This window comes from Haplochromis burtoni, unplaced genomic scaffold (assembly GCF_018398535.1).
Source record: "Haplochromis burtoni strain Fernald_Lab_line unplaced genomic scaffold, NCSU_Asbu1 Contig_42, whole genome shotgun sequence".
In the NCBI taxonomy this organism is placed as follows: Eukaryota; Metazoa; Chordata; class Actinopteri; order Cichliformes; family Cichlidae; genus Haplochromis; species Haplochromis burtoni.
The window spans coordinates 361,758-375,003 of record NW_024582403.1 but is presented as its reverse complement, the minus strand read 5'-3'; positions in this window follow the sequence as shown (position 1 = coordinate 375,003).

Below are 13,246 nucleotides of genomic sequence, written 5' to 3'. Positions count from 1 at the left end.
ATCGTGAACCCGTTTGGTGTTAGTTTGGTCTCAATGCGATTAAGCCAGCGCTAGTTTGTGTGTGAAGCGAATTACCGAGGATTTTGATTTTAAAGTTACAAGAACCCAGGATGACTGGAAGAGAACTGAATCCCCCAACAAGGGAGTTTAGACGACGGGAGCTCGTGAGGGACAAAGGTAATCCGGAAAGGTTAATGGGACGGTTTCATCTTGCGCTATTTCCAGCTGCTTTTGTGCCACACACATCTCTACACCTGGAACAAAACAGTAAGTAAAATATTTCATTGATTTTTATGAATATGTGGAGCGCGTTCTTTGAGAGCCAGATACTTTTGGATTTTTTAATAGATTCATTGGTAGGAATTTAGACATTTTCATAGTTAATGTTTGTTGACATATCAGTATTTTTTTTAATTTAAAGCAAACAAATTTTGAATTCTTTGCATTTTTCCTTTTTTTTTTTTTTTTTAATTTTGTAGTGGGTTGGATCCCCTTTTTACCACATCAGTTCCTCCTGCCATAGATTCAATAAGCTGGTGGAAAGATTCATCAGAGGTTTAGGTCCATGTTGACATGATAGCTCCACACACTTGGTGCAGATTTATTAGCTGCATATCTGCCTGCATGATTAAGCACATTACAGTAAGCCTGAACCGATTGGTTTGTTGTTTCTAGTTGCAGGTTGTAATAAATTCATTTTAAAGAGGAAAACTTTTGCATATAAACCCAAAAGCATGTCCAAAATGATTCTGATCTAAACTCAGTTCAGCCATAGCTTCAATTGTTGAGGTTCCTTTTCCATCTCTTTTTGATTCGTTTCTGGTTTACAGGAGGTGACCATGTGTGACCATGGCATGAGTATTATGAAAGATGCTAAAGCTAAAACTAAAATCCTTAAATGCATTGATTTTTCTATTAGGCAAATGTAAAAATACTATGAGTTGAACTGTGATCAGATACTGGATATGGACCTATAGTACACGAGCTGCAATATGAGTGGATGTGTTAGTTAGTATGTCATATATTGAACGGGCTTTATTTTACCCTTTGGACCCGTGACTCACCGGTGGGGTTGCATCAGTGGATGCTTGTGTAGAAACACATTATATGTCACAGACCCAAATGCATGCACATATTTCCATGGCCTCTACCCCTCCACCCCTGCTGTTTGAGTAGTGTTAGGTTTATGGCAGCCATGTTAGAACATAGGCAATCTATCTTGGACAACAGGAAAGATGTAGTGAGATTCCTAATAAGAAATGGACAAAGAGAAAAATTGAATGGGAGTCACTTAGAATGGGAGGTCAGTCTGCAGGAATCCTTAGCTCAGGCCTTGAATTGATAGAGTGTGATATGTGATAGAGTTGGAAGAAGAGAGGTGAAAAATAAACTGGTAGAATCATACAAAGAAGCAAAAGGCTGGACTGGAGATGGTGGCAAAAAGCAAGAGGTCACATGGAGGCTACGTAAACCACAAATGAAAAAAATAGTGATTGGTTTGATTGCTAGTGTGGGTCAGATCAAGTGTGCAGTGAGGTAGAGAGAACTAGGGATCAAGGCTAGAGGGGCTATCAGGAACAACACATCTGCAAAAGCCATTAAGAATTGTGTATGTATGCGGCGTGATGCTGTGTTTCCCTGGCAGGCCTGGCTTTGGCCTGAGCGGTAAAACTGAGATCAGGTTTCGTCAGCGTGCAGTGGGGGGCCGTCTCCAGTTGACGCGTGATGATTTAGTCAGGTGTGAGCGTGCACTTTCCAATTTGGAGGGAAATAAATTAGAAGTGATTTTTTATGAGACCTCTGTCTCAGGCTGTCTCAAGGCTCTCTTTCCCTCCCGCTGTGCACTGTCAGCCCAGCTGATGTGTTTATAAAGAGGGCTGCAGTGGCCCATAAACACACACACGCACAAGCACACAGAAGTGAGTAATGAAAACAACAGCGTGCATGAAAAATTCACATGTGCGGACATCTATGAGAAACCCACATATTTGACTGTGTGTGCAGAAAAACAACTTTGCAAGCTGAATAAAATGTCCCTCATATGCCATTCATGTGTGTATGATGTGCATAAAGCATGCGAAAATATTACAGTAAAAATACAATAGTTAAAATAACAAAAGAAGCTATTAACTCAACCAGTAAATGTGCGCATAACCAACCTCATTAAGAGCAATTCTTTTCCCTATTGTTCTTGCTTGTGTAAGAGCAGCTCCACTTAATATTGAAATAAAATAGAGCAACGGGTCACTGCAAGCAGGAACCCCAAATCCCACCTCAACTCTGCGCCCTGTTTGGTTCCTCTACTACTGGGCCCACATATGGTCCTGGCTGGAGTTACTAAAAGACTACCTGACTTGTCTTGTCTGCCTGACGTTTTTCCTGCATGGATTTAGTTTAGCTGTCTCTTCAGTTGTCTGTATTAAAGACAGGACTATTCCCTGATCTTACAGTGTCAACCTGTGCCATGCTTAATTTATAGCAGAGCGATTGTATCTGTTTGTGGAGGTATTTCCTTACAGATAGGGGTTTTCAGCCAAGGCAACTTTTCTGCAGTCCTCTAAAATTCCAACTGCATGGTGCTCGATGGGGACGATGTGTCGGTTAAATGTCGATTTGGTGAAAAATCGGGCCAGGACAGGGAAGGGAGCGACAGCAGAGTCTACATGTCAAAGCACAAAAAACACCATTAAAGATCAAAACGGCAGCATGAAAAGACAGTAAATTAGTGGTAATTCCAAAATAAGGTGATAAGTATTACTTTCAAAAAATGAATCCAGATGATTTTGAACTGGAGCTGGAAAATCATGAAGTAGCACTGCTCACAGCCCTCACATAGACAACTTCAGTCCATTGTAAAACAATGGTAAGTCATACACTAATGCCACAGCTAGTATGAAAGATGGATGTAGTTACTGTGATGTCGTCGCCTGGTTTTTGAAGTTCTGTTTTGAAGCCTTGAGATTAGTGTTTTCATCTTAGTTTCAAAACACCTAATGTGATGAAAGGTGGGTCTGACTGTCAAACCTCTTGGTCTTTGGCTAAAGACTTGTCAGTCACAAGTCCTTAGCCAATGAGCATAAATAATCCTTCATTTTAAAACACATTTATTTTATTTGTTTATTTATTTTTTTAAATGTAGTTTTCAGTATGACCTGGAATGAGTGACAGGCCCCATGAACTCATTAGGAAAGTGTTTATAAAGGTTAAGTAAGAAAGCATTTTCTCATAGACTTCTACAGACTAAATGTCTGTTTGCTACCACAGCTATCGCCACCTGGTGGCTTTGCAGAATGCAGCTTTATGGCACATTAGCATTAGCTTAATTTTTCCAACCTGGCAGCTAAATCCATGTTTTATGCCGTCTATGGTAAATGCAGAAAAGAGGTAAAAAAATAAATAATCTCATTGTTTTTGTAGATTTTTATAATAAAAATTCTAGCAGCCATAGAAGTCAAACTGCTGTCAAAGTGTCAAAACAAGAGGCATCATGTAAAGGGGTTTGGTACAAGTGCCAAAAAAAGAAGCTATGAGACAAACAATCAGTAAAGTATATTTCACAGTTATGGCACATCTGCAGGAGACTGTCAGTGGAAATAAAGTCAAAGAATGAGGAAAACTGACTTTTGGAATCTAGCAACACCAGCAATACGCAGCATTGACATTGTCTTTTTGTTAAATAATTACAACTCGGTATTGGTTTCTAACACTTGTTGTCAGAACAATTTTGGAGTCTTGAAAAGACAGAGAAGTCAGGATTTGCTCCCTCTAGAGGGATGTCCACTACAGCCTTTAAAGGGAGAATTTCATGGGAGGCATTTTGCAGGACTGGAACTTCTTTCGCTGTATGCTGAAAGCTCAGCTTGTCAGCACTGCACAAAGATGTAAACTGAAAACACTCACCGACTTATTCAGTCTATTAAGTGAAAAACATTCATTTTGAGTGTCGTATCAGGAGTACTTTGACTTGAGAGGCAGTAGGCTACAACATGAAACAGTCTGCATCGTGTTGAAAGCTGATGGCGTGGTATTTCCACCTTGTCACTAATCTCATGATTCGACAGTTTATTTTAGCATTACGAGACTAAATTTAATGCAGTTGTTTAGAGAAGCTGCACAATCCATTTTTAACACCGATCTATTTGACCCATCGCTGGGAGATAACTGTACCGATGCAAATATTGTGCCAAAGCATATGTGCTAAGAGAAATTTGTTTTCATACATTAATTTTATAGCAATGGCTGCCATACAAAAGCAGCTTGGCTGTGTTTTTTCATCTTACCCCTTTTTAAGTTTACAGTACTGTTTAAAAGGGATTGGTCATGACATTTGGTATAAGTCCTATTTGTACGGAGTTTTAATGCAAGTCAGTATTTTGTTTCAATAAAATCCTTTTAGTAGCTCTGACATTTACAACGGGACTTTGAACAGGATGTGAGATTGCAGTCGTCATCTCCAGAGAAGTCAGTCTGAATTTGCCTAGCCCACTCCTACACACAGCAGATGAACAGAGGCGATTGGGAGCTTTTTACAGAGGGGGTCAAAGTCTCCTTCCTTTACGAGTTGTTACAACATGAATGGGAGCACTGAGAGAGGGAGGGAGGGGGGAACTAGGTAGGGAGGGAGGTAAAGGAAGTGAATGGTGTAGTTTTTCTCAGCTATAGTGCCTCTGAGCGAGGTGAGAGGTGGGGCCCAGAGGGCACTGGCTGGGTGGTCAGCGCGATCGCTGCCCTGTGTGTGTTTATTTGTGTGTTAATGGTTGTGTGTCCATATAAGCAGGCAAGAAAGAGAAGAGCGAGAAAAGGGACTTGTCCATGCTGAATTCGTGCTTGGGGATGATGAAAAAGTCTTCCGTATTTGCTTAAGGCTGTTTGATCCTTTCTTCTAATGTTTTTCAGAGAATTTTCTTTCCCTCAGAGTACTGCTTCTATTCTTGTGTCATTGTTATTCCACACAAAGCTTACACATGCACATTTTCTGAGGTTTTGCTCTTTACGGCCTGCAGAATGAGGTGTAGACCAAAATGACTGGTCTAATCGAGTAGCTGCACGAGTCCTAAAACAACAGACTACATTTAGCCAATATAATTCATTCCTCTTGACCATAAAATATCCAGGCTTAATAAAAAAAGGCATCGAGCAATGAAAGCCTGAGTGTTTCATTTCATACAGACCCGTGCTAAGAAAAACACAAGCAAACAGAGTGATTTTCAAATTAGGGAAGAGGGATGATGCTGTTAATGGAGTAGTCCGAAATCTGGAGAAGTAGGCTTTTTTAGTTTTTGTGGAGGGTTTGATGGAATGATCATAGCAGTCATATCTGTGTTGCGACTACCTTCAGCAGACTGGGAGCAGTGGGAAACTGGCAGAGGTCTGTTCGGCAGCGTTTTCCAGAAGAAATGTAAGAAACAAATACGAACAAAAAATTGTCATCTTCCCTCTGCTTTAGCGCTTTACTAATTATAAAAGTCCTTTTAGTGCTTTATTAAAATGATATGCTTCAATAACATTTTTTGAAAGCTCTGCTGTCATGACCTCAACACGGTAACTGTCCGAGTGACCACAAAATAACATTAAAATGCATTCATGCCTCATTTAGTCCCTTCAGCCGCCCTCCTCCAAAAACGCAGAACTAAATATATCTCCACGGAGAATAAAAATATGTAAGAAAAATCAAGATGTTTTTATCAAAACAATCGGACAAACTAACTGCTTGGCTGTCACACATCTTGATAATGATGATTAGTAAAAGATGCTGATCTGTTCAGCTGATAAATCGTAGGAAAATGTGACTGTTCTCTTGTCTCTGTTTCCTCTTTGTATTTAGAGTATTTAACAGACATCAACACTTGTTGTGTTGACAACAGGACACACATACAATAATAAAACAACAGGTTCGCCTCCAGAGGCAATGGCTAACTTTAGGCATAATTAAGCAGTAAATGAGAAAATGGATGCAATTAGGCAAACTGCTGTTCTCCCATGTAAGGAGAGAGATTGCTTTCACTTTGGTATCATTTTAATTGATGCCGTCTTCCCACAATGCGTAAGCGAGCGTCCATTGTCCCAGGGCCATACTTTTAAGTTGCTTTTTTTAGAGTGGCTAGAAATGTACAAACAAATAAATGAACCGTTTTATTGAAAAGTCATTTATCCAAGGCACCAGTAAACCTTTGATCTACTGGTCTGGCTGCCAGTGGTTACAAAATATTACACTGAACTTTGAAGCATGGATGCATCATTGTTTGCCCAAGAAAAGGGAGATACCTCTTACAAAAATAAATCAGACCTAAACCTTGTTTTTGGTTCCAGAATAAACACACTTCCTATGACTCTGCTAGGTACTCACTAGCCAAAAGTCAGTTGACAAAGCTTGCTGTTTACTCTGAATTTACATTTTAACTTATGTATTTATTTATTTACCAGCAACCCCGCTGCAAACTCATAGTTGATCCTCCGTTGATGGAGGCTGACGGCTTTCCTCAACCTATGTGTTGTATGCAGCGAGCTGACATATTAGGAACAAGTCATCTGACAGATCTTACGCAGATGAAACAGACTGCTGCGCTCCATGAGACTGGTATCAATTTTCTGAATTAACTCTTGGCGAGAAGCTAAGTAAGCATCCCAAAATGTCACAACACATCACTAAATTGAAAATATATTTATGTTTGCAACACACTGACTCATGTTTTTAAATGCATTCTCTGTTTATACACCCCGACATCCTCGTTATCTGTCCACCAATCCACTTAGCTGTCATGCTGAGTGGATTGTTTTGTCATATTTTATTTTTCTATCATTTCTACTTCTGTAGCCCCAGTGTGGGCAGCGTGTAGCCACATTCAAGAATAGCTAGCTGTCATCAGACACTGCTAAACCTAAACACTAGCAGCCACAGACCCTATTCTCTCTTAGCCAGTCACTACACTCCTGTTGGCTTCCCACACGATGTTAAACAGGCACACATGTTTTTGCTCCTTCAGTATTACTCTCAGATATTTTTCCCTCCCCATTCTGTCTCCTATCTGATCCACACCCATCTTTGATCTTCCAGTTCTTTTGTTTCCCATTCTTAGGCGACTGTATTTTTGTCAGATGCACACGTGACACGTAGCTGTCAGAAGTGAAGCATTTTCAATTTATTAGGCTGATCCGGCGGGTTCGTGTGTGACGTGTTTGGTAGGAGGGAAATCCAAACCAGGCAGGAGTAAAGGTACGGATCAACAAGATCAAGCGAGAACATTCATCTCAGATGGCCCAGGCCGTGACAGAATTGGTCCTGCGTGCTGTTTTCCACCGAGCACCGGTGTTATGTTCGCAGAGTCCATGTGTTGTAAAGTTGGAGTGGTTTTGGCACGGATGGTGACGCCAGCTCCTGTTCTGAGGGTGAACCCCTTCCTGGCCAACACATGGTGGGCTGCAGAATGACACAGGATCAGGCGCAGGAGTGAGAGTGTTGACAATGCTAAAGTTGGAAACCGAGCCTATCCCTGACACTGAATACTCAGTCTGCCACTTCATGTTCCCCTTCACAAACATCACACTCCTCAGGGATGTTTATTTTTCCCTCTGTCTGTCACTTTTTCTTACTTTTTATCTTCCACACTGTTTCTTTTTATTTGTTTGGGTTGTTTGGTTCAGCTTTCCATGGTGGGTAGAGACTGACATCCATTTTCTTTATAACTAATGCAAGCCTCTGTCTGTCTGCTTTTCTCTCTTGCTCTCTCACCATTGCAGTTTCTCTTTCTTTTTCTGAGTACCTCAGTTCGATTCAAGGAAGTCATTTGAAAAATGCTGTAAAAGGTTAAAAAAATCCTGCTTTAACAAAAAAAAAAATATCAACCCTACCTGCACATTTCAAAGTGCAAGTTAAACAAATGAAATAAAAAAAAGCAAACAAATGTAAGAAGCCAGCAAATGGTTTTATGTGTATATCTTTGTGCGTGTGTGTGTGTGTGTGTGCGCAAGATTGTCTGGGTGTCACAGGTCGACACTTTTTGTATACATTTTTTTTTCCATGCCTTGTTTTATTTTTCACGGCCTCTTTCTTGATTGCTGTCCGTTGTTACCCTGCTTACTTGACAGTTTGCTCCATCATAAAACTCCACAAAGGCTTTACAAGTTGAGTCTCGTAAAAAACTCAAGTGACATAATATTTGTACTTTAAAAACAAACTGCTTCTTTGGATCACTCACATTGGAAATGTGCAGTGGGATACCAGTTTTCTTCCAATTACTAAGCAATACAAGACAAAAATGATAGAAGAAGAGAGAATAATACACACAGCCAGTGTAGTCTTGTGTGGTTTCACTGTAATAGATTTATGTAGTGAGCATACATTGATCAAAGGTTATAGTTTACCACCAGTGCAGATGAACAGTCAGAAGTTAATCCTTTAAATGCACGACACTTGTAACCAGCTGCAGTGGGCGCTGTTTTGTCGTGGGCACTGAGTTCAAATCTCTGTTTGACACCTGCTCAATGTAGATAAAAGTTCTGATGGTGCATGGTGGTGATGATTGTTGTGAAGGTAGAAAAAGTGGCAAAGAACTGTGCTTAATAGCACCGTAAACGGCTGATAAGCAGCAGCCAAACTTGGCATCTTATTCTGCAGTAGCTGCAGATTGCTGTTGTATCGCTGTCAAAATCTGATAAGGCGTGAAATATAATGAGTCATGTCATAGAGGAAAATCGACAGGTGTTTTTACGTGAAACATGACTTTATTTTGTGAGCAAACATGAACGGGACAACAGCATCGTTTCATGGGAGAAATAAGTGAGGAGTTTTAAGACAAGCTAAAAAAGTTGGAGAAAAAGTGAGATGGAGAGTGGACAGAGGAAATTACAGAGCGAGAGAGAAGCGTTCAAAGGGAATGCAGCTTTTAAAAGCTGTGTGGTGGAAGCAAAGAGCTGGGACACGAGTTAATGTTCGTTTGAAAATATTCAAAGACTGTTTCTTCAATAATGCCTGTAGAGCAAATCTATGAATCACAACCATAACATCCATTTACCACTCACAGCAGTAGCTCTGCTCTGTTTGGTGCAAGTAATGATGCAGTCAGGGTTATAGCTGCTCCTTCTTACTGTACAGCTACACTTTACCAGTTAGAAAAAACCCCTTTATGCTCATGTAATATCTAAAAACCTGATACAAACACTTGAAGCTCCCCATTATGTGACTACTTTTATGCTTTAGCACACAAGTGGATAAAACATTGGTCATTAATGTGCACCAGCTCTCTCAAATCCATACCCCTAACAAAGCCGACCTCTGACATACTCCATCAAACTGTCCTTGCTTTTTCGTTCTCGCAGACCTGCATAATGACAAGCTGTTTCCATACTTTTCTTCATCATTTTAAATTATTAACATAAATTGAAATGCACATAAATATCTGTTATTTGCAGCTATTTTGAGCTGCTTTCCTTTTGAGACTACTCTATTTCAAACAAGATCAACAGCTTTCTGGGTGTAAGTGCTGGAAATAGATCCAAGCGACTGATTTAGATATTAGTGGTTTGATAAATCGCTTGTAATACAAAATTCTGACCTTGAGCAAATCTGTACACAAGAGACTTTTATAAATGACAATCCTGACCACTCATGGACTTCGAGTTTGTCTTCTAGCATTTAAAGACCTAAGCAACAGCTTTAAGAGATGGCTCTTCTCTCGTCTTATCGTCTCCTCTCTTGCTCAATGAGACATATTTTCTGATGTGTCAACGACTCTCACTTGATTAGCTAATAAGGTGGAATTACACATGCACTTGTGGTTAATGCTTCAGCGTTGTGTATTTAAATGCTCAGCGGGCCCTCTTGCGTTGTAGAAAATTGAGTGATTCGTCTGGTATTGATTGTTAAGAAACACGTTAAAAATAGGTTTGCGCTTTCACATATCCTAGAATAAGATCATCTAGATTTTCTAATATATTTGGCAGTTTTAATATTGAGTAATTTTTCATATGCTTCCTGAAGTCTGGTTGTTGTTGTGTTGTAAAGTACTGAAAATACCCGATCCAACAAGTATAGTTAGTCTTCAGCTGTATAATGAAGGGCACCAGTTTAGGGGACATTTACTACTTTCAATGTGTTACTTGTGTTAAAGCAAAAGTTTTTTAATACGTGTGAGGATATCCTTTAACAGCATTTTCTTATTTGATGATGCCTGAAAGCTGTGAGGCTTTAATAACTGCATTGTAGCATGAAATAAATTCAGCATGTGAAAGCACCTGCTTGTGTCATTACTGAACTTCCACAGTGAGAATTTAATGTGGGCAGTGAGAACTAAAAAAGTAGACAATTTATCTTTAAAGTAAGTAAAACTATTTATTCAGTTAGGGCTACTTCTGTCAACACTGAGGATGTAACACTTTAAGGCTACAAATAAGACTTTCGCACTCCATCCTTCTATCAGTTTATCCAATCATCCAGGTTGGAGCCTATCCCATCTAACATTGGACAAGAGGGAGGATAGGTCGCCAGTCTACCGCAGGGCTAATGCAGAGAGTTACTCGTGCTCACATTCATACCCAAGGCAAATATGTAGATCCCATGCAGGCACATGTAGAGACCAACCAGAAAAGGGCACAGCTGTCCAGTGGGTTTGAACCACTCAGAGCCATTTTGCTGTGAGGACAATCCTAACCGCTGCACCAATGAAAAACATGATCTAAGCACAGAATTATTTAATATATGCAAAGAAATCCACAGTTACTATGGCCAATATGGGATTCTTCTTCAGAAAAACTGAAAACTTCTAACATATTTTTTCTGTTATCCAGCTCAGGTGTTGCATGGAAATGTTTATGCAGCAAGTCTTACAGCGTGAGGGAAAACTCAGATGCTAGCATTCTATAGCTGACAGACAACAACGTATGCACTTCAAAAACATTCCATTTGAAGCTCACACCCTAGGATTTCCTCTCCAAAAGCACAAGTATGTCTATATAAATGAACTTTTAAATTGTTTAGCTTATATGGTGGATAGAGCCAAGACCGCTGAGTACTAAAACATGTCTCATACTAAAAGGATTGAGTCAAATAGACCTGTCAATAAACCCCAGCACACTTCAAGTGCATCTCTATCTGGTTAAGCTAGCAGTTCATCTCTTGGTCTGTCCTTATCTTGCTTGTTTGCCAGACACTTAAGTGGCTGTGTTCTGTGACTTTGTTTCTGAGGGTGAAAAACGACTAGTAATTATGCCTGATAGCCAGCGGGTAACTGCAACTCAAATAAGCATGCAACATGTTCATATAAGCATGCATGACAGAAAACTCTTCCTCCATGGTGACCGTTTCCGATAATATATACAGACTTGTCTGTATATATAAATCACAAGTGGAAATGCTAAAAAAAATACACAAATGGGCCTCATAAGAATTTAAACCACATAACTGACAATAACTCAGCACAACATTTCTATAGCTTTGTCTTATTCACGTTAAAACGAAATTATCTTCAAAAATGAGGAAAATGCTTAATGTGTCAGATTTCTGGCTGACGTTATTCATTTGCTGAAGTCCTGGATTCTCTGTGTTTTTGTTGTGTTTGCTTACAGAGCTTTGTAGTTCATTTAACATCTACAAAACATTTATGCCAAAGATCATGAATTAAATAGATTTAAATCATTTTTTAATGTGCATGCTGCTCTCAAACACGTTTAGTCTGTAAATTCTGTAGCATAAAAGGAAACTGACGTTCCCCATCAAACATTTTCTGTCCCAGTGATTGAATATTAAAATATAGGTTAAACACAAGTGACATTTCATTCCTTACGCAGATGAAAATAAGCAGAACTTTATTGGGAAATTTTAAATTGAGTACAAAAGTGTGATCACTCGTGATATCATCTCTCCAGCTTAAAAATTAAAAAAAAAAACAAAAGCTCTTAAACTCTTAAGCAGCCTAGTACATACATACACATACACACACATGCCCTTGTACAGTTACAAAACAAGAACAACAGCTTGTCATTGAAGTACAGTAGGTTGGCAGGGGGAAGAATACAGTTTTACTGCTCTGACTAAAATAAAACACGAGGACTCTGTGGTCCACTGTGCAGCTGGAAAGACAAATATTATTTTTTTTATGAGCAAGAGAAGCCTGGGGACAGACTGTATAAAACGCCGTAATGATTGAATGGCTGAAGTATTAAACCTTGTAACTATGCCTGTTGGGCCCTGACCCGGACAGGGGTGGAGAAGAGACTAGTCCTTTTATAGCAGCTTGATAGGGGAAAATCTACCAGTGCACACACCTTTCAGATGCTTGTATCAGCTAATACAGTGACATACACACCCCGGGACTTACCTTGGCAAAGGATTTGCCACAGTAAATCTTTTTGTTGGAATGGATACTGAAGTGAACGATTAAATCTGAACAAAAAGCCTTCAGTTCCCTTTAAACACAACAAACTGTAATCAGACTTTGACCCTCAATATTTTCCTTCTTCGTGATGCTGGCTAAAATTACAATAAAACAAGTTTCAGTAGCCTTTTCGTTCGTTTAATCTTACAGACATTAACAGTAAATATTCTTTATGTAAGTGTTTCACATTTATATCTGCAAGTCATCGCTTATTTTTTTTCTGCATACATATTTTAAATATTTTTTTGCATTGATATTATCTCATATAACAATAGCAAATACTGGCTTTGTGACATTGGATATACAAGTGGAGCTTTGAAGCTCAGCCACTGTGGGGCACCATCAGGTTCTCTGAAAGCATCACACATACAGTAAAAGCTGGGACTTCCTCCACTGCTGAGGCACTTTGAACTGTATGCTAATGTTGACATACCGGACTTGCAGCACTTAACTTGCAGTGATAAGTTTTATTTACAATGGAGAGTGATCGCCATCATTGCTCCAGCAAAACTGACACATCCATTCATGGTGCTGCATGGAATTTGCCAAATTCTAGGCCGACCTTTTTCACGAGTCCAAGCAGCCCCAGTGAAAGGACAGATAGATGGATAGATGGGTGGTATGAAAGCAAAGGGCAGAGGATCATCCAAGAATGTAAGATATGTCAAATGCAAGCACATAAATAAATAAAGGTAGCCAGATGTATGCATGACTCTCTCCTTCGCACACACACCTCTGATGTCTGTACCTATCAAAATCACAGGTGTCAGAGACCGACAGGTGGTTATGGCAGAAACACACACACACACACACACACACACACACACACACACACACACACAGAAACACAATTAAAGTAACACTTTGAAAACATCAGA